Here is a 17,086-nt window from a genome sequence, read left to right on the forward strand (position 1 = left end):
CTATGGTTTTGTTCTGTGTCCCCACCCAAATCCCACCTTGAATTGTAATCCTCACGTGTCCAGGAGGAGACCAGGTGGAGGTAACTGAATCATGGGGGCCGTTCCCCCATGCTATCCTCATGATAATGAGTTTAGTTATCATTATCACGCTAAAGGTTTTATAAGCATCTGGCATTTTTCCTGCTGGCACTCATTCTGTCTCCTGCTGCCCTGTGAAGAGGTGCCTTCTGCCATGATTGTAAGTTTCCTGAGGCCTCTTCAGCCATGTGGAACTGTGAGTCAATAAACCTTTTTTTTTTTAAATATGGAACACTTCACGAACTTGTGTGTCATCCTTGCTCAGGGGTCATGCTAATCTCTGTATCGTTTCAATTTTAGTATATGTGCTGCTAAAGTGAGCACCTTTTTTTTTTTTTTTTTTTTTTGGGAGACAGAGTTTTGCTCCTGTTGCCCATGCTGGAGTGCAATGGCGCAATCTCAGCTCACTGCAACCTCCGCCTCCTGGATTCAAGCGATTCTCCTGCCTCAGTCTCCCGAGTAGTTGGAATTACAGGCATATGCCACCACTCCCAGCTAATTTTATATTTATAGTAGCGATAGGGTTTCTCCATGTTGGTCAGGCTGGTCTCGAACTCTTGACCTCAGGTGATCTGCTTGCTTTGGCCTCTCAAAATGTTGAGATTACAAGCATGAGACACTGTTCCCGGCCTAAACCTCTTTTCTTTATCAATTACCCAGTCTTGGGTATTTTTTCATAGCAGCATGAGGATGGGCTAATATACCATCTCAAAAAAAAAAAAAAAAATAGATGGCATCAAATTGTAAAATCTTGGCTCTGGAAAGGATCTTAGAAGCATTTAGTCCAGACTGTGACCCAGAGTAGGAAGTCAGATTGTGCTAGTCTGTTGGATTGATCAAATTGGCCAGTTTTTTTACCTTCTCTGTGGCTATTGGAGACACAACATTATCTTCGTGTTCCATACCAGTGTAGAGTCACGATGGCAAGTATAAGCCATGAGGACTGTGTAGAGGCAGAAAGGCTGCTTACCCTATGCTCAGATGTGGCTGAGGACTCTCTAGTTGCTGCTACTCCAGTCGCAGATGAGCCTCATGAGCCTCCTTTAAGGCAGTAGGAACAAAGCTGCTTCATTTTGGTAGCCAAGGGAGGAAAAAGGAAGAACATTTAGGCCTAAATAGTTTCTGGAGCCCCCATACTGGGTATTACAAGGTGAACCAAACCCACTGATCTCTTCTGTCAGTTTCTTCTGAGCATTGGTGTGGCCAGGATGGCATTGGAGGGGAGCCCCTTGCCCAGTCTCTGGACACATTGGAATTGATGGTTCTAGTTGCTAAGGACTTGAGGAAAATAAAACACTGGTAGTGAGCAAGAGTCACCCTCTGGTCTGGGAGAATTTCACACTATAGGCTTTAAGCAGTAGACTACAGTGAGGCAGAGTCCTTAAAAATCACTTAATCTGCAGACCTCCTAGTGTTGTGGGTCAAAGTGCTGCTTCAGAATTGTAGGATGAGGCTATTGTGTAGCTACTCAGAATGTTTTGCAGTTTGCTTTCCCTTTGATAATCTTAGGGTGGATTACCTGCAGGGTGACTCTTGCTGATTCCTCAGTAATGTTACTAATTGACTAGCAAGAAGATTCCTTTAAAAAAGTCACAAGGCTGGTGTGGTGGCTCACACCTGTATCCCAGCACCTTGGGAGGCCAAAGTGGGCTGATCACTTGAGGCCAGAAGTTAAAGACCAACCTGGCCAACCAGGTGAAATGCTGTCTCTACTAAAAATACAAAAAAAATTAGCTGGGCGTGGTAGCGGGCACCTGTAATCCCAGCTACTCGAGAGGCTGAGGCAGGAGAATAGTTTAAACCCAGGAGGCAGAGGTTGCAGTGAGCTGAGATTGCGACACTGCACTCAAGCCTGGGCAACAGAGTGAGACCCTGTCTCAAAACAGAAACATAAACTGATTGGGAGCTCTCACATTGTGGATGGGCCTGATCTGGGTGGGCTGATTGTTGGGGAATCCCCAATGTCAAAATGTTTAGATTTTTCTTCTTGGTCTCTCATTCCCCAGAGAGGTCTCCTTTTGTTTGCTGTCTGGGAGATAAAGGTCTGGCTACCAGAATTCTGGGAACTGACTGGATGAGGTGGGCTGACAGTGGGTTCTCAACAAGCTTTATGCCCCTCCCATTCTTTTAGGTTCCAGAGGCTCCTGGTGCTGCCAGTTCCTGACACTTTTGAGGATTCTGCTGTGAACATTTGGTTGGTTTTCACTGCTCCATACTGCCAGATTAGGATTCTACTTTCATGGGCCTGCTAAGTCAGTTACCACGCATCTATTGTAGAAAATAAGATGACAGACTCAGAATGTAAAAACACAACTTTATCATTTATAAGAACTGCATTCCAGGAAGGAAGGAGGGGAGTAGCCACCAGCCAGAGGCTGGTGACCACCACACCCGTTTCTTAACATAGCAGAGCCTCTGGCTCATTTGGCCACTTGTTTTTGTTCTCGCTGAGAGAAAATAGAGTCTCTTAGAGTTGGCAGCAAACAAAAGCCTGATAAACAGACCAAAAGTAAAAACAACACAAATCCAGGAATTTAATACTGAACTAGCCTATCAGCTCATTTTGAAGCAGGAAATCAGGTGAAGCCTAAGGTCATGACTGGTTACACCCTCCCAGACCCCAGGAGGTATCCTCATCCTCCCAGACCCTGGGAGACATCCTCACTAGAGTAGTCTTGGTATAGAACTTATAACTAAATTACAGTGTGGAGAGACAAGCTTCAGTCATTTCTCTGCCACCTACTCAGTCCCTGGCAGAAGGCAGGCAGCACAGACCATCATCCCAACACACAGCCTTCACCTTGGAATTTGAGGGCAATCTTCGAATCATGCCTTAGGGGAACAAGGAAGGGAGTCAGAGACTGCCTGTGATTTTGATACAAGTAGATAAATGGTCTGTGGTCTAGATGATTTCAGCAGAAAAGAGGAAGATTCATGTGGGAACTTTATAAATGTTTTATGGGGAGAAAAGATAACATATAGGTAAAGAAGACCAGCCCAGAGAAAACCATTTATCATCCCAACATAAAATGATCAACCAAGAGCTCAAATGTGAGGTGATGTGAGATAACAAAATGAGGTGGAAAATGGGCTAGCACGGGAATTCAAAAACAACAGATCATGCCATTGCAGAATGAATAAACCAATTTTACACCTGCTATGGAATATGGAAATTGCTTGAGAAGCAGCCTACATATTCATGAGCATTAGTATGCCCTGTGTTTCTTTTGGATTTTTCGTGTTGTCTTCTCTTGCTGGAGCGCCACCTCCTTCCTGTGCTTGATTTTTGGCCCTAACCCCAAAAGGATGTTTTTCTGGTATCTCATTGTAGCCAGTTCCACAGGTTGGGGAAAGGAAGCAGCCCTCCTGACACTGGCCCTTTGTGTGTGTGTATGTGTGGGGTGTGTTGGGGGGGGGCATTTCCTTGCTTCTGGAAGTTTCTCTGAGGCTTTTGTCTAAGTGGGTTTGACATCTGTAGCATGACTGAATTGAGGGTTCCAGAGAAAGCATGAACTTTTGGCTTTGTCATGTTTTGTAGGACTAAACATTTCTTAATATCTCAGATCTGTAGACCTGAAGCAGGCTAAATCTTAGAGCAGAACAGATTGGGCTGGTCAGAATCTTGGACTTGAAAATAAGACACAGCTGAACATGGTGACATGTACCTGTAGTTGCAACTAACTACTCAGGAGGCTGAAGCAGGAGGGTTGCTTGAGCCCGGGAATTTGAGGCCAGCCTGGGCAACTTGGTGAGTCTCATCTCAAATAAAAAAAAAAAGAAAGAAAGAAGTTGACTGTTAACACTATTGTCATGGATAAATCATGTGATCTCTCCTGGATTCGGTTTCTTTATGAGATAGACTGCATCAGAATTTCTCAATCTTGGCATTATTGACATTTTGGGCCAGATGAGCTTGTGCCTTGTGGGTTGTTTAGCAGCATTCCTGACCTCTACCTGTAGATTCCCATAGCATCCCCCAGTCGTGACAATAAAAAATATATCCGGACAATGCTGACTGTCCCCTTGGGGAGCAAAATCATTCTTTGTTGAGAACCACTACACTAGGTGATCATTGTTGTGGTGGTTGTGGGGTTTTTTGAGTTGGAGTTCTGTCTTGTTGCAGGCTGGAGTGCAATGGTGTGACCTCAGCTCACTACGACCTTCGCCTCCCAGGTTCAAGTGATTCTCCTGCCTCAGCCTCCCAAGTAGCTGGGATTACAGGCGTGTTGCCACCATGCCCGACTAATTTTTTGTATCTTTAGTAGAAACGGGTTTCGCTGTGTTGGCCATGCTGGTCTCAAACTCTTGACATCAGGTGATGCACCCTCCTTGGCCTCCCAAAGTGCTGGGATTACAGGCATGAGCCAGTGCTCCCCCTGGCCCCACTGGACTAGGTGATCTTATATCTCCTGTCTGCTGCTGGGTTTCTGGGATTGTTTGAAACACTCCATTCTTTTCCTCTCTCTTTAGTTTTAGACTCATCTTTAAGTCCTTAGGGAAACTCCCATTCAAGTCAAGAGATATGATTTGGAGCCATTAAATGCTGCATCTACCAATTTACGATGCTGGCCACATCTTGGGTTCTTGCCAGGATCAAGATACATATTCTGGTCTCCTGCAGTTGAAGGAGGAATTCCTTCTCCTACTACAGAGTCTATAGTAGGAGCATAAGTTTTTTTCAGAGACACAGATGTAGGTTGACAGGCCAAGTGGGCATTAACAAATGAGCTCTGCTGCTGTTGGTAAAGTGTAAGGGCAATGTCTTTTCTTTCTTTTTTGTTTCTTTTTTTCCCTGGCTAGAGTGCAATGGCATGATCTTGACTCACTGCAACCTCCACTTACTGGGTTAAAGCGATTGTCCTGTCTCAGCCTCCTGAGAAGCTGGGATTACAGGCGTGTGTCACCACACCTGGCTAATTTTTTGTATTTTTAGTAGAGACAGAGTTTCCCCATGTTGGCCAAGTTGGTCTTGAACTCCTGACCTCAAGTGATCCAGCCACTGCAGCCTCACAAAATGCTGGGATTATAGATGTGAGCCACCTCACCTGGCCCCATGTATCTTTTTTTGTTCTTGTTGTTTCTTTAGCAAATGTAAAATGCTTCCCAAGTAATTGAATGCTATTATCACCGTGGTGTATAAAAATGGTCCTCAGGCCGGGCGCGGCGGCTCAAGCCTGTAATCCCAGCACTTTGGGAGGCTGAGGCGGGCAGATCACGAGGTCAAGAGATTGAGACCATCCTGGTCAACCTGGTGAAACCCCGTCTACTAAAAATACAAAAAATTAGCTGGGCACGGTGGCACGTGCCTGTAATCCCAGCTACTCAGGAGGCTGAGGCAGAATTGCCTGAACCCAGGAGGCGGAGGTTGCGGTGAGCCGAGATTGCACCATTGCACTCCAGCCTGGGTAACAAGAGCAAAACTCCGTCTCAAAAAAAAAAGGTTCTCATTTTCCAGTTCTTTCTTATTTTCTTTTCTCTCTCTCTTTTTTTCTTTTTTTGGTTTTGAGATGGAGTCTCACTGTGTTACCAGGCTGGAGTGCAGGGGCTCACTGCAACCTCTGCCTCCCAGGTTCAAGTGATTCTCCAGCCGCAGCCTCCCAAGTAGCTGGGACTATAGGTGTGTACCACCATGCCCAGCTAATTTTTGTATTTTTAATAGAGACGGGGTTTCACGATGTTGGCTAGGGTGATCTCGATTTCTTGACCTCATGATCTGCCCACCTTGGCCTCCCAAAGTGCTGGGATTACAGGTGTGAGCCACCACGCTGAGGCAGAGTCCTTTCTTTTAAAGACATCTTACATAGCAGAGCTTTATGTGGTGAGAGTAGTGTTTTCTCCCCTGTAAGGTTACTGTTTCACAATTTTTGTCTTTCTTTGGTCTTTCTGGTTCAAAATATCAACATAATTAAATAGTATTGATGACAATAAGCTGTTGATTTTAAGAAGATATGAATTATTTGGTTTCCATTTTTGATTGATTTTTTTTATTTGTGTATATTTTGTAACTTCATAGCTCCTTTTTATCCCAGGAGCACTGGCAAAATAAGGAAGAAATAATTTTCCTTTAGAACTAAGGGAAGATGACTGCTGCCTCTAACATACACCTAGGAACTCCTGTTTCTTATCTCCACTAGGCCCTGTTTGAGATTTTTTGAGACAGAGTTTGGCTCTTGTTGCCCAGGCTGGAGTGCGGTGGCGCAGTTTGGCTCACTACAACCTCTGCCTCCTGGGTTCAGGATTTTCCTGCCTCAGCCTCTCAAGTAGCTGGATTACAGGCATTAGCTACCATGCCTAGCTAATTCTGTATTTTTTTTTTTTTTAGTAGAAACAGGGTTTCACCATGTTGGTCAGGCTAGTCTTGAACTCCTAACCTCAGATGATTCATCCACCTTGGCCTCCCAAAGTGCTAGGATTACAGGCATGAGCCACTGCACCTGGCTGAGATTTTTTTTTTAACTAATCAGTTCAAAGGCTCATTCATGAGTCTTTGCTTAGAGATTTTCTAGCTCCTTAATTTTTTTGGCTCCAAACCTTATGAAATAGATAGAAGATAAAAAATGAGACTCCCCCTTGAAAGAGAAAGTAAATAGTCATTTCTGTAACCCTACCCAGTATTTCTTATGGGTTGAGGTTAGGATTTGATTTCTCAGATACTAGGCGTTTATCATCAGGCACTCCTCTCAGATATTGGCAGTAACCCAGGTTTTGTCTGTTACAGCATTGGACATTTGAGGCTTATATAATCTTTGGGTGTGCTTAGTAGACCAATGTAATCAAATCGTTGTTAACCCATCACTACATGTTGTAAAGCTTGTGACAAGTCCAAACAATTAGCCCTCACCCTTTTTTCTCACTATCCATTACCCAAAAATCGAACCTAATAGGAATGTTCTTAGATCATAACTGGGCTCATCAGTTGTCATTCAACAGTTACAGGGAGTGATACCCAGTGTTTGCCCTGTGGCTGGCAATTTGAGATCTCTATTTTGGTCTTTCCTACTTCCCACAAATACAATTTAGATACAAAATTATAATAAATTATTCTAGGTAACTAATAGTTCATAGAGTTACTGTCTTCAGATGAAGGCACTATGAAACAGTTTTATATTAAATATAACTGCCTTTTTTTTTTTGAGTCTCGCTCTGTTGCCAGGCTGGAGTTCACTGGTGCGATCTCAGCTCACTGCAACCTCCTCTGCCTGGGTTCAAGCCATTCTCCTGCTTCTGCTTCCCGAGTAGCTGAGACTACAGTCGCACACCATTACACCCAGCTAATTTTTGTATTTTTAGTAGAGACAGGGTTTCACCATGTTGAAACCCAGGATGGTCTCGATTTCTTGACCTCGTGATCCACCTGCCTCAGCCTCCCAAAGAGTTGGGATTACAGGCCTGAGCCACCACACCTGGACTGTTTTTGTTTTTAAAAAAATTTTTTTTAGAGACAGGGTCTTGCTTTGTTGAGAGGGCCAGGCTGGTCTTTAACTCCTGATTTCAAGCAGTCTTCCCACTTGGGCCTCCTAAAGTGTTGGGATTACAGCCATTGTGCCCAGCCAGTTTTTTTAGCTTGAATTTGACATTTTTATCTAAAATTCTCTATTTTAGAAACAGCTTTATTGAGATATAATTCACGTACCATACCATTCACCCATTTAAAGTGTACAGTTCAGTGGCTCTTAGTCTATTCATAGAGCAGTGTGTTCATCATCACAATAAATTTTAGAGCACTTTCAGTTACCCCAGAAAGAAACTCCATATTTCTTATGTGTCACCCCTAAACCCCCCATCTCCCCTGCTCTATCTTGGCAACTACTAATCTCCTTTCAATGTCTATGGCTGTGCCTGTTCTGAACATTGCATCTAAATGGCATTACATAATATGTGGTCCTTGATGACTTCCGCCTTCTACTTACCATGTTTTAAAGGTTCTTTGGTCGTATAAAATTTATCGGACTTCACTCCTTATGACTGAATAATATTCCATTGTATAGATATACTACATTTATCTATTCATCTGTCAGTAGGCATTTGAGTTGTTTCCACTTTGGTTATTATGAATAATGCTGCTAGGAACATTCATGTACAAGTCTTTGTGTAAACATATTTATTCTGTAGCATAGTGTAAGAGAAGAAACAACAACAACAAAAAATAAAATTAATCAATTAATTATTTTTTGAGTCAGGATCTCACTTTGTTGCCCAGGCTGGAGTGCAGTGGCACTATCTCGGCTCATTCCAACCTCTGTCCTCCATGTTTAAGCAATTCTCTTGCCTCAGCCTCTCAAGTACCTGGGATTACAGGTGCATGTCACCATGCCTGGCTAATTTTTGTATTTTAAGTAGAGACAGGGTTTCACCATGTTGGCCAGGCCGGTCTTGAACTCTAGACCTCAGGTGATCTGCCTGCCTCAGCCTCCCAAAGTGATGGGATTATAGGTGTGAGCCACCAATCCCAGCAACATACATTTTAAACATCCTTAGCATATACTTAGGAATAGAATTGCTGAATCTCTGGTTATTTGAGGAATTGCCAGTCTGTTTTCCACAGCATCGGTACCATTTTACATTCTCACCAGCAGTGCATGAAGGTCCAGTGCCTTTTTATCTTACTGCACTTCAGGTGTATGCCTTGTTTCTCAGACTCTTTGAGGTAAAGAAATGGATTTATATGTTTTTTGTATCCTCTATAGGCTTCAAGTGGTTATGTACATTTTATTATGTGTGCTAGATACTTTGTTTCTCTGAGCTTCAGTGTTTTACTTTGTAAAATGAGGGTGATATAATTCTTGACTTCTGTGGGCTGCTGGGAGCTTTAAATAAGATGATATATGTAAAACACATAAGGAACTATCTCGCATGTAGCGAACCTTCAATAAATTTCAGATACTGCTATTATTATGGACATTTTTGGTTGTTATTGAGAATAAATTAATAATTGAGTTTTTTCTTTATTTTGAGAAGGAGTCTTGTTCTGTTGCCCAGACAGAAGTGCAGTGGTACAGTCCTGGCTTCCTGCAACCTCTGCCTCCCAGGTTCAAGCGATTCTCCAGCCTCAGCCTCCCAAGTAGCTGGGATTACAGGCTTGTGCCACCACACCTGGCTAATTTTTGTATTTTTGATAGATATGGAGTTTAACCATGTTGGCCAGGCTGGTCTCGAGCTCCTGGCCTCAAGTGACCTGTCTGTCTCTGCCTCCCAAAGTGCTGGGATTACAGCTGTGAGCCACCTCACCCAGACAAGTTTGCCCTCCATCCCTCCCTTCCTTCCTTTTTTCTCTCTATCTCTTTTTGTTTCTTTCTTTTCCTTTTTTTGATGGAGTTTTGCTCTGTCACCCAGGCTGGAGTGCAGTGGCATATTCTCAGCTGACTGCAACCTTCACCTCCCAGGTTCAAGAGATTCTCCTGTCTCAGCCTTCTGAGTAGCAAGGACTACAGGCGGGTGCCACCATGCCTGGCTAACTTTATTTATTATTTATTTATTTTTTTGGTAGAGACAGGATTTCACTATCTGGCTAGGCTGGCCTCAAACTCCTGACCTCATGATCCACCTGCCTCGGCCTCCCCAAGTGCTAGAATTACAGGCGTGAGCCACCATGCCTGGCTGAGGTTTTTCTTTAACAAGAGCTTTGAAAAGTATTTTGGCTAAGGTTATAGTATCTCAATCAGACACTGGTTAAAAAATTAGCATATAGGGAAATTATCAGATGGTGGACCTTCTCCCAAGCTCCCAGCACAGTTAAACTGTTGAATTTCCTTTGAGCTCTGATCACTTTCCGAGGTGATGGTATTTATTTCTTTGTGTTTATTGGCTGTCTCTCCCTTCCACACAGAATTTAGGCATTTTGTTTAGCTTACCCATCATGATCTTGCCGATTCCTAGAAGGATGTCTGCCACATAGAAAGTGTTCAATTAAATATTGTTGAATGGGTGAGAAAAAAAATGTATGCAGAGAAAAAATTAGGAGACAGGAGACATATTACAAGTTCATGGAGAAACAATAAGTCACTAGATTCTTCCTTACTAGGAAGGTAAAAATACTATTTAAAATAGGTGATAATGGTGCCAGTGATAGCCAACAGGGTTAAGTACTGTTGTAAACACTGAGCTAAGTTCTCTACAGGCATTCACTTATTTAATTCTCATGATACCCCTATGAAGCACTAGCAATCTTCCCACTTTACAGATGGGGAAACTGTGACACACAGAGATTTAATAACTCGCCCAAAGGCACAGCTAGTGAGTGGAGGAGCAGGGATTTGAACTTTAACTGTCTGGCTCCAAAAAATTTGAATCCCTTTGCTCTACTATGTCAAGCTGATCATAGCAATATGGCAGAGAAAAGGACACCTGGGTTCAGTGTCAGAGTCTACCCCATACTAGCACCTTAGGGACCACATGTGCAGTGGGAAGAACATGCAGACGGGGGTCCAGAGAAAGTTTCTGCTCATGCTAGAGTGACCGATTAGTGGCTTACCCACTCCAGATGGCTGTCTTCTGCAGGGAGTATCTCAATCCTCAAATTGGGACATGGGACCTGGAACCTGGCCTTAGCTGATCTCTGAGGTTCTTTTCGATATTAAAGTTTTCAAGCCCCAAAGAAGTAGAATAATTGAAAATTACTTCGCCTCCCCAGGCCACAAAGTGACATAGATAAAAAAATTTTACTAGCCTCCTGTGTTAGTGTTTATGTTTACAATAAAGCCCTCACTAATTTGATTGGAATAAATCAGCCGGCCTCCAAGTAGACTCTCTTATGAATACATTTAAAGAGATTTGTGCAAATTGTATGTTCGTATTATGGAATGCTATGTAGTTTAAAAGCATGTGGTAGGTCTATGTGAAATGATACAAGAGAAAGTCTATAATATATGAGTAGGAAATGTACTTGCAGAACAGTGTGAATAATATCCCAACCGAAGAGCTGTGTACATGTGCATACCTCCTCACACTTGGGTGTATGTGCCTAGGAAAGGATCTGTAAGGGCATGCCCAAAACCCTTAGTGGTTGTTTTTCCCTCAAGAGTTGGGATAAGGAGGGAAATTTCACTCTGTGTTTATCTATTGTTTGATTTTTTTTTACAAGAATGTGCTACTTTTATATTATTAAGAACTACATAAAGGCAAAAAGTTAAAGTGGTTTATAATTAGGTTACCAATAGTGTATGTATAAATGATATTTCCAAGAAAGGGACCTTGAGAGTACTTGGAAGGCTTGTTCTCAAGTATTTGCACTGTTTCCTGCAATCTTGTTGAACATTAACTTACTCCACCTGGGAAGATGCAGTTGTTTAGCAAAGAGACTCTTCAGCCCCGCACCAGACATTTGAAGAAACTTAGTTGCTGCCTTTGCTGTCAGGAAAGAGGAACAGACTACCTAGAGCAGAATTTCCAAAAGCAGATTGAACCTTTGGGGGCAGAGTCCCAACCCAATGTAAACTGGTAAAGAGTGAGCCCTCTTCCTACCATCTGGTTATTGCTGCTGTGTAAAAAGTCCTCTTGATTTTTATGTATTTATTGTCTTCCGCCTTACTACATGTTTTAATGTGGCTAATCGTTTTGATTTCTGCAGATATATATCAATATTACCAATATTATAACTCATTTTATTTTCTTATCTGACTGAATTTTTGGATACATGTTAAATAATAACAATTTTAAAATACAGACCTGTGTGCTGTGTTATGACTAAATGCCTTTGACTTTCTGTTGGCCTCTGCTTTTGCTCAGCATTAACTCACAGATAGCCAGGGGCCACACTCTCTGTCTTCTCAGAAGGGGACAGGAGTCCTTATGCTTAACTTCATATTTTCTTTAATTTGAAACAGGGTCTCACTCTGTTGCCCAGGCTGGAGTGGTGCAGCAGCAGGAACAGCTCACTCTAGTCTGTCTTTCGGGCTCAAAGGGATCCTTCCATCTCAGCCTCCTGAGTAGCTGGGATTACAGGCGCAAGCTACCACACCCAGCTAGTTTTTGTATCTTTTGTACGGATGAGGTTTTCCCGTGTTGCCCAGGCTTAACTTTATATTTTCATTTAGGATTCATATACGTTAGGTACTATCTATACCCCATTATTCCAAAAACATATTCACGTGTTTACTGCAGATCAGAGAAGTTTTGAAATTTTTGGTGAAATAGCTATGTAGTTTGCTATCAGAATATCTTTGTGATTATTTAAAAACTATTTTAAACATTTGTTTCCTTTTTTTTTTTCTTGAGACAGAGTCTCTCTTTGTCGCCCAGGCTGGAGTTTAGTGGCGTGATCTCAGCTCACTGCAACCTCTGCCTCCCCAGATTCAAGTGATTCTCCTGCCTCAGCCTCCCGAGCAGTTGGGATCACAGGTGCCTGCCACCATGCCTGGCTAATTTTTGTATTTTTAGTAGAGATGGGGCTTTACCATGTTGGCCAGGCTGGTCTTGAACTCCTGATCTCAAATGATCTGTCCACCTCAGCATCCCAAAGTGCTGGGATTACAGGCGTGAGCCACTGCACATGGCCACATTTGTTTCCTTTTAAGAGGATTTTTACATTATGTTAAAAATCTTGATTGGTGGAAGTTCAGTTTCATAATTTTCCTTTCTCTGTATGAATAATATGCTTTTATAGTGCTGTCACTTTTGCAGAGTGCCTCATGTGGCACTGGACTAAGCAAGCATTTTATCTCATTAATCTTCACAACAGGCTATTAAAGTATTTTAATTTTGCAGATGAGAAAACTGAAACTTAAAATGTTTTAAACTTGGCAAGGCTCCTGTAACACCAGCACTTTGGGAGGCTGAGGCTGGTGGATCACCTGAGGTCAGGAGTTTGAGACCAGCCTGGCCAACATGGTGAAACCCCATCTCTACAAAAAAAAAAAACACAAAAATTAGTTGGGCATGGTGGCATGAGCCTGTAGTCCCAGCTACTAGGGAGGCTGACCAGGAGGCGGAGGTTGTAGTGAGCCAAGATGTTGCCATTGTACTCCAGCCTGGGTGATAAAGGGAGACTCCTCCAAAAAAAAAAAAAAAAGAAAAGAAAAGAAAATTTTAATTTGCCCAAGGTCACTCAGCCAGCAAATGCCTGAACCCAGATATGTTAGCCCTGGTCTAACTTCAGCACTTCCTTGGGCATTTTTGGGGTGATTTCGTCTTGGCCAGCCAGCATTACCCCCTGAGACCCCTGGAGTTCGGTCAAGAGGATGCCTTTTAGAGGAACGTCTACTGTTGAGTCAGAATAATTCTGGAATTCCCTGTACTCTGGATTGGTGAAAAGACGTGGGAGTTGTGGGCTGAGGTTGGACTCTCTTAGTTCCCTCAGCAACATGAAGGCAGTTTCTTCCAACCTGGAGAAAGTGGATCCCCGTGCCTCTGTTCTGGGCAATGTGGTGCTCTGGGGCTACCGTGCAGAATCTTTGAATCGCCTGCAATCTTGAGGACTTTGGGTGCACTTCTCCTGAGCTTCTGGCCCATCTAATATTAGTCATGCTACTCAGGTGTTTGCATGTGCCCTGGGCTCAGGGCATCTGGCATATGTCACTGGGGAAGGCAGTTGTAAGTCCCTCCTGGGTTGTGAGGGTGGGGCTTCATGGGGAGCTGCAAGCCCTGAGCAGTCTCTGTAGTGATCCCTGGACCCTGTGTTTTGGGACTCTAGTTGAAATATTGGGTGCATTTGAAGATGTCCCAGATCATCTTAGACCACTAGCCATTTTTCTGAGGACATGGCTGAGATTTGCCAAGTTTGGGAGTCACCCAGGACCTAGAGGGTGTGATTAAGAAGGAACCTGCTTTGTTGCCCATTTGTCTATGAGGGAAGCAGAGTCCACCAGATCCTTCAGTATTATGAAGAAATTGAAGCTGCCTCAGTCTTTGAACGCATCTCCGTAGACCAGATGGATGGCGGAGCAGGCATTTGGCTGTAGATACACATAGTTTAGTATGCAGAAGTAAGATCTCCTGACTGGACCCCCTTCAGAAGGCTTCTTCGTTTCTCTCCACATGAAGAGGACTTAGGAAAGAGATGAAATGCGATTGCTAGGGATTGTGAGGAGGTAGTCCAAGCTACTTGATTCTTAATGCTAAACTGAATTCTAATCCTTGTTTCCTTTTTGGTATTGGATTAGAAAAATGTAGGGCAGATTAGAATCAGCTGTTAACTATACCCAGAACAAATATATACCCTGAGAACTTTGGAAAGGAAATAACTTCCTAGGAATGGTTGCGGCTGCAGCAGTAATTTATGTATCTTTTTTTTTTTTTTTCTGAGACGGAATTTCGCTCTTGTTACCCAGGCTGGAGGTCAATGGCACGATCTTGGCTCACCGCAACCTCCGTCTCCTGGGTTCAGGCAGTTCTGCCTCAGCCTCCTGAGTAGCTGGGATTACAGGCACGCGCCACCATGCCCAGCTAATTTTTTGTATTTTTAGTAGAGACGGGGTTTCACCATGTTGACCAGGATGGTCTCGATCTCTTGACCTCGTGATCCACCCGCCTCGGCCTCCCAAAGTGCTGGGATTACAGGTGTGAGCCACTGCGCCCGGCAATTTGTGTGTCTTTTAACACTTGTGGTACTTGTTTTTTATTATTATTATTATTATTATATCTGCCTTTTCCTATCAAAAGGTGACTTAAGTGTAATTTTTTTCAGTGAATTTATATTAATTTTTAGTGGCACGAAAATATATTCATCCTCAGTGATATAATACATTCAAATGAAGACAGTGAAATATACTGTTTTCTGCTGTCATTGTGGCAAAGATGAAAATAAATAAACCTCAAGATATTTGATCAGTTAATATGTTAATTTGGAGAGCTATCACATAGTGCTGGTGAGGGTGGAAGACATACTTTTGGAAAGTCATTCAGCAGAGTTTATCAGGATCCCAGAATATTTAGACATTTTACCAGTTTATTCCATACTCAGAAAGCTGCCCTAACAGAATAGTTCATGCTAAGAAAAGCCCTGGGCACAAAGATGTTCACTGACACATTATTTTGAGAGCATTTTTCTTATGTAGGAAGCTTGGGACAACATTGGAAGGCACAAATTGGCAAGTAAAGATTAAGTATGACATTATTGCCCACAAATAAGCTTTTGGTGTGAGTTTTTCTAATTTTCCTGTGCATATCTGCTTTAAAAATAGTTGTAGCATGTTTTTTTCACCCTTTGCCATATATTTTGAACATTTTCTTCCTCTTTCCTACTTGTATATGAAAACTCTAACCTTCTTTGAAACCAGCCTTCCTTTCTTGCACCTCGACAGCTGAACATTATTGGGAAAAAACATTAAGCTGCCTGGTCTAACTTTAAATTCACGGTCATGAACGTTAAAGTAATCCTTAGTACTATCTGTGAATGCTAAAACATTTCCATAGCAAATTTACTTGCCCAGTCTCTGGGAACATATGTAATACCTTCTTTCTTCAAAGCTTCCATATATAACACGCCTCTGCCACTCTTAGCCAATGACATCATCTCCAACAAGGAAACCCCTCACCTCTGCCACCATGTCTCCAAGCCCATTTGCGGCTTTCCTCTCCTTCCCAAAGATGCCTCCTGTCCCAGGTCAGGCTCTCCTCTTGTGTCAGCTCCAGCTCCTTCCTCCTCCTCCTCAGGGACTTCCTTCTTTTATTGCTCCATTATCTCTCCTGCATCATCAGTTTCCTCTTCCCTTTTGACTTTTTACCAGCATCACTAAAAATGCTGAATCTTTCACATCTTTAAAAAACAAATCCTGCCCTTGCATTTATGTCTCTGTCTACCCTGTTCATTTTCATGCCTTTTCTCTGCTACCTTTTAAAGCAAAACTTCTTTAAGAGTTGTTGAGATAGTCTATCTTGTCTTCCTCCTCTTCCATTTTAGTCTGGCTTCATTCTTATTATTTCACTGAGACACTTGTCAAGGTCCACAAAGACCATGTCTATCCTCATGTCACTGATCTTATCAGAGTCATTTTTGGCAGTTGTCCCTTCTGCCTCTATTTGATGATTAAGTCCCCAGTGTTTCACTCTAGCCTGAGGTTGTGCTTCCAAGCCCAAGAGCTATCTCCAGCCCTATTCAGTGTCTTCCCGTGAATGTGTCTTAGCCATCTCAATCTTTTCTTTTCTTTTCTTTTTTGAGACAGAGTCTTGCACTGTCGCCCAGGCTGTAGTGCAGTGGTACGATGTCGGCTCACTGCAATCTCCACCTCCTAGGTTCAAGCAATTCTCCTGCCTCAGCCTCCCAAGTAGCTGGGACTTACAGGTGTGTGCCACCACACCTGGCTAATTTTTTTGCATTTTTAGTAGAGACAGGGTTTCACCATGTTGGCCAGGATGGTCTCCATCTCCTGACCTTGTGATCCTCCCACCTCGGCCTCCCAAAATGCTGGGATTACAGGCGTGAGCCACTGCGCCCAGCCAGCCTTCTTATTCTTAAAACGACTAAAATAGAACTCCTGATGTTCTCCTACAGACCATTTCTTCTCCTGCTAAAGCTCCCTGAATGTCTCTACATCAATTTCTTGGCTTAAACAAAAAATCTGGGAGTTAGCAATGTTTCTTTTCTTTTCTACCACATCCAGTTTATCAGCTAGTCCTGCTGGCTTTACCTCCACAGTCTATTATATCCACTCTACCCACTGCTCCCCATCTCCTCTGCGACTGTCGAGCCCACACTGTTGGAAAGGCCTCCTGACTCCACTCCCTGCTTCTGTTCTTGCCCCCTCCCTCTTGGATCTCAGTAGCTCATCAGATTACATGCTTCCATGGCTCTCCAATGCCCTTCAGATAAAATCACACTCCTTATCAAGGACCACAAGGCTCTGTATGGTCTGACCTTCAACTTCAGTTTATATCATCTTCATTTCCCAGAAAATGTCAAGCTCATTTTCCTTTTTCCACAAGACTTTGTGTTGTTCCTTCTCCTTTTCCTAGTTCTTGGCTGACTTCTTCCTCATCAGGTCCATCTTGCTTAGAGTGGTCTTGCCTGACTCCCTACTTAAGTAGGCAGTCCACACCCTTTTTTAAAAAATCATAGCACCTTATTTATTTACTT

General features: G+C 43.0%; 1 protein-coding gene and 1 non-coding gene across 3 annotated transcripts in view; one reads left to right on the forward strand and one right to left on the reverse strand.

Moving 5' to 3' along the window:
* STXBP1 (syntaxin binding protein 1) overlaps positions 1 to 17,086 on the forward strand; it is an 86,304-nt gene that overhangs the window by 23,704 nt on the left and 45,514 nt on the right. The gene's annotated exons all lie outside the window — the stretch shown is intronic.
* LOC118148091 (U6 spliceosomal RNA) lies at positions 299 to 402 on the reverse strand. The gene has a single exon (XR_004734887.1). It is a non-coding gene; the product is annotated as a U6 spliceosomal RNA (small nuclear RNA).

The sequence above is a fragment of the Callithrix jacchus genome, chromosome 1, assembly GCF_049354715.1.
Source record: "Callithrix jacchus isolate 240 chromosome 1, calJac240_pri, whole genome shotgun sequence".
Lineage (NCBI taxonomy): Eukaryota > Metazoa > Chordata > Mammalia > Primates > Cebidae > Callithrix > Callithrix jacchus.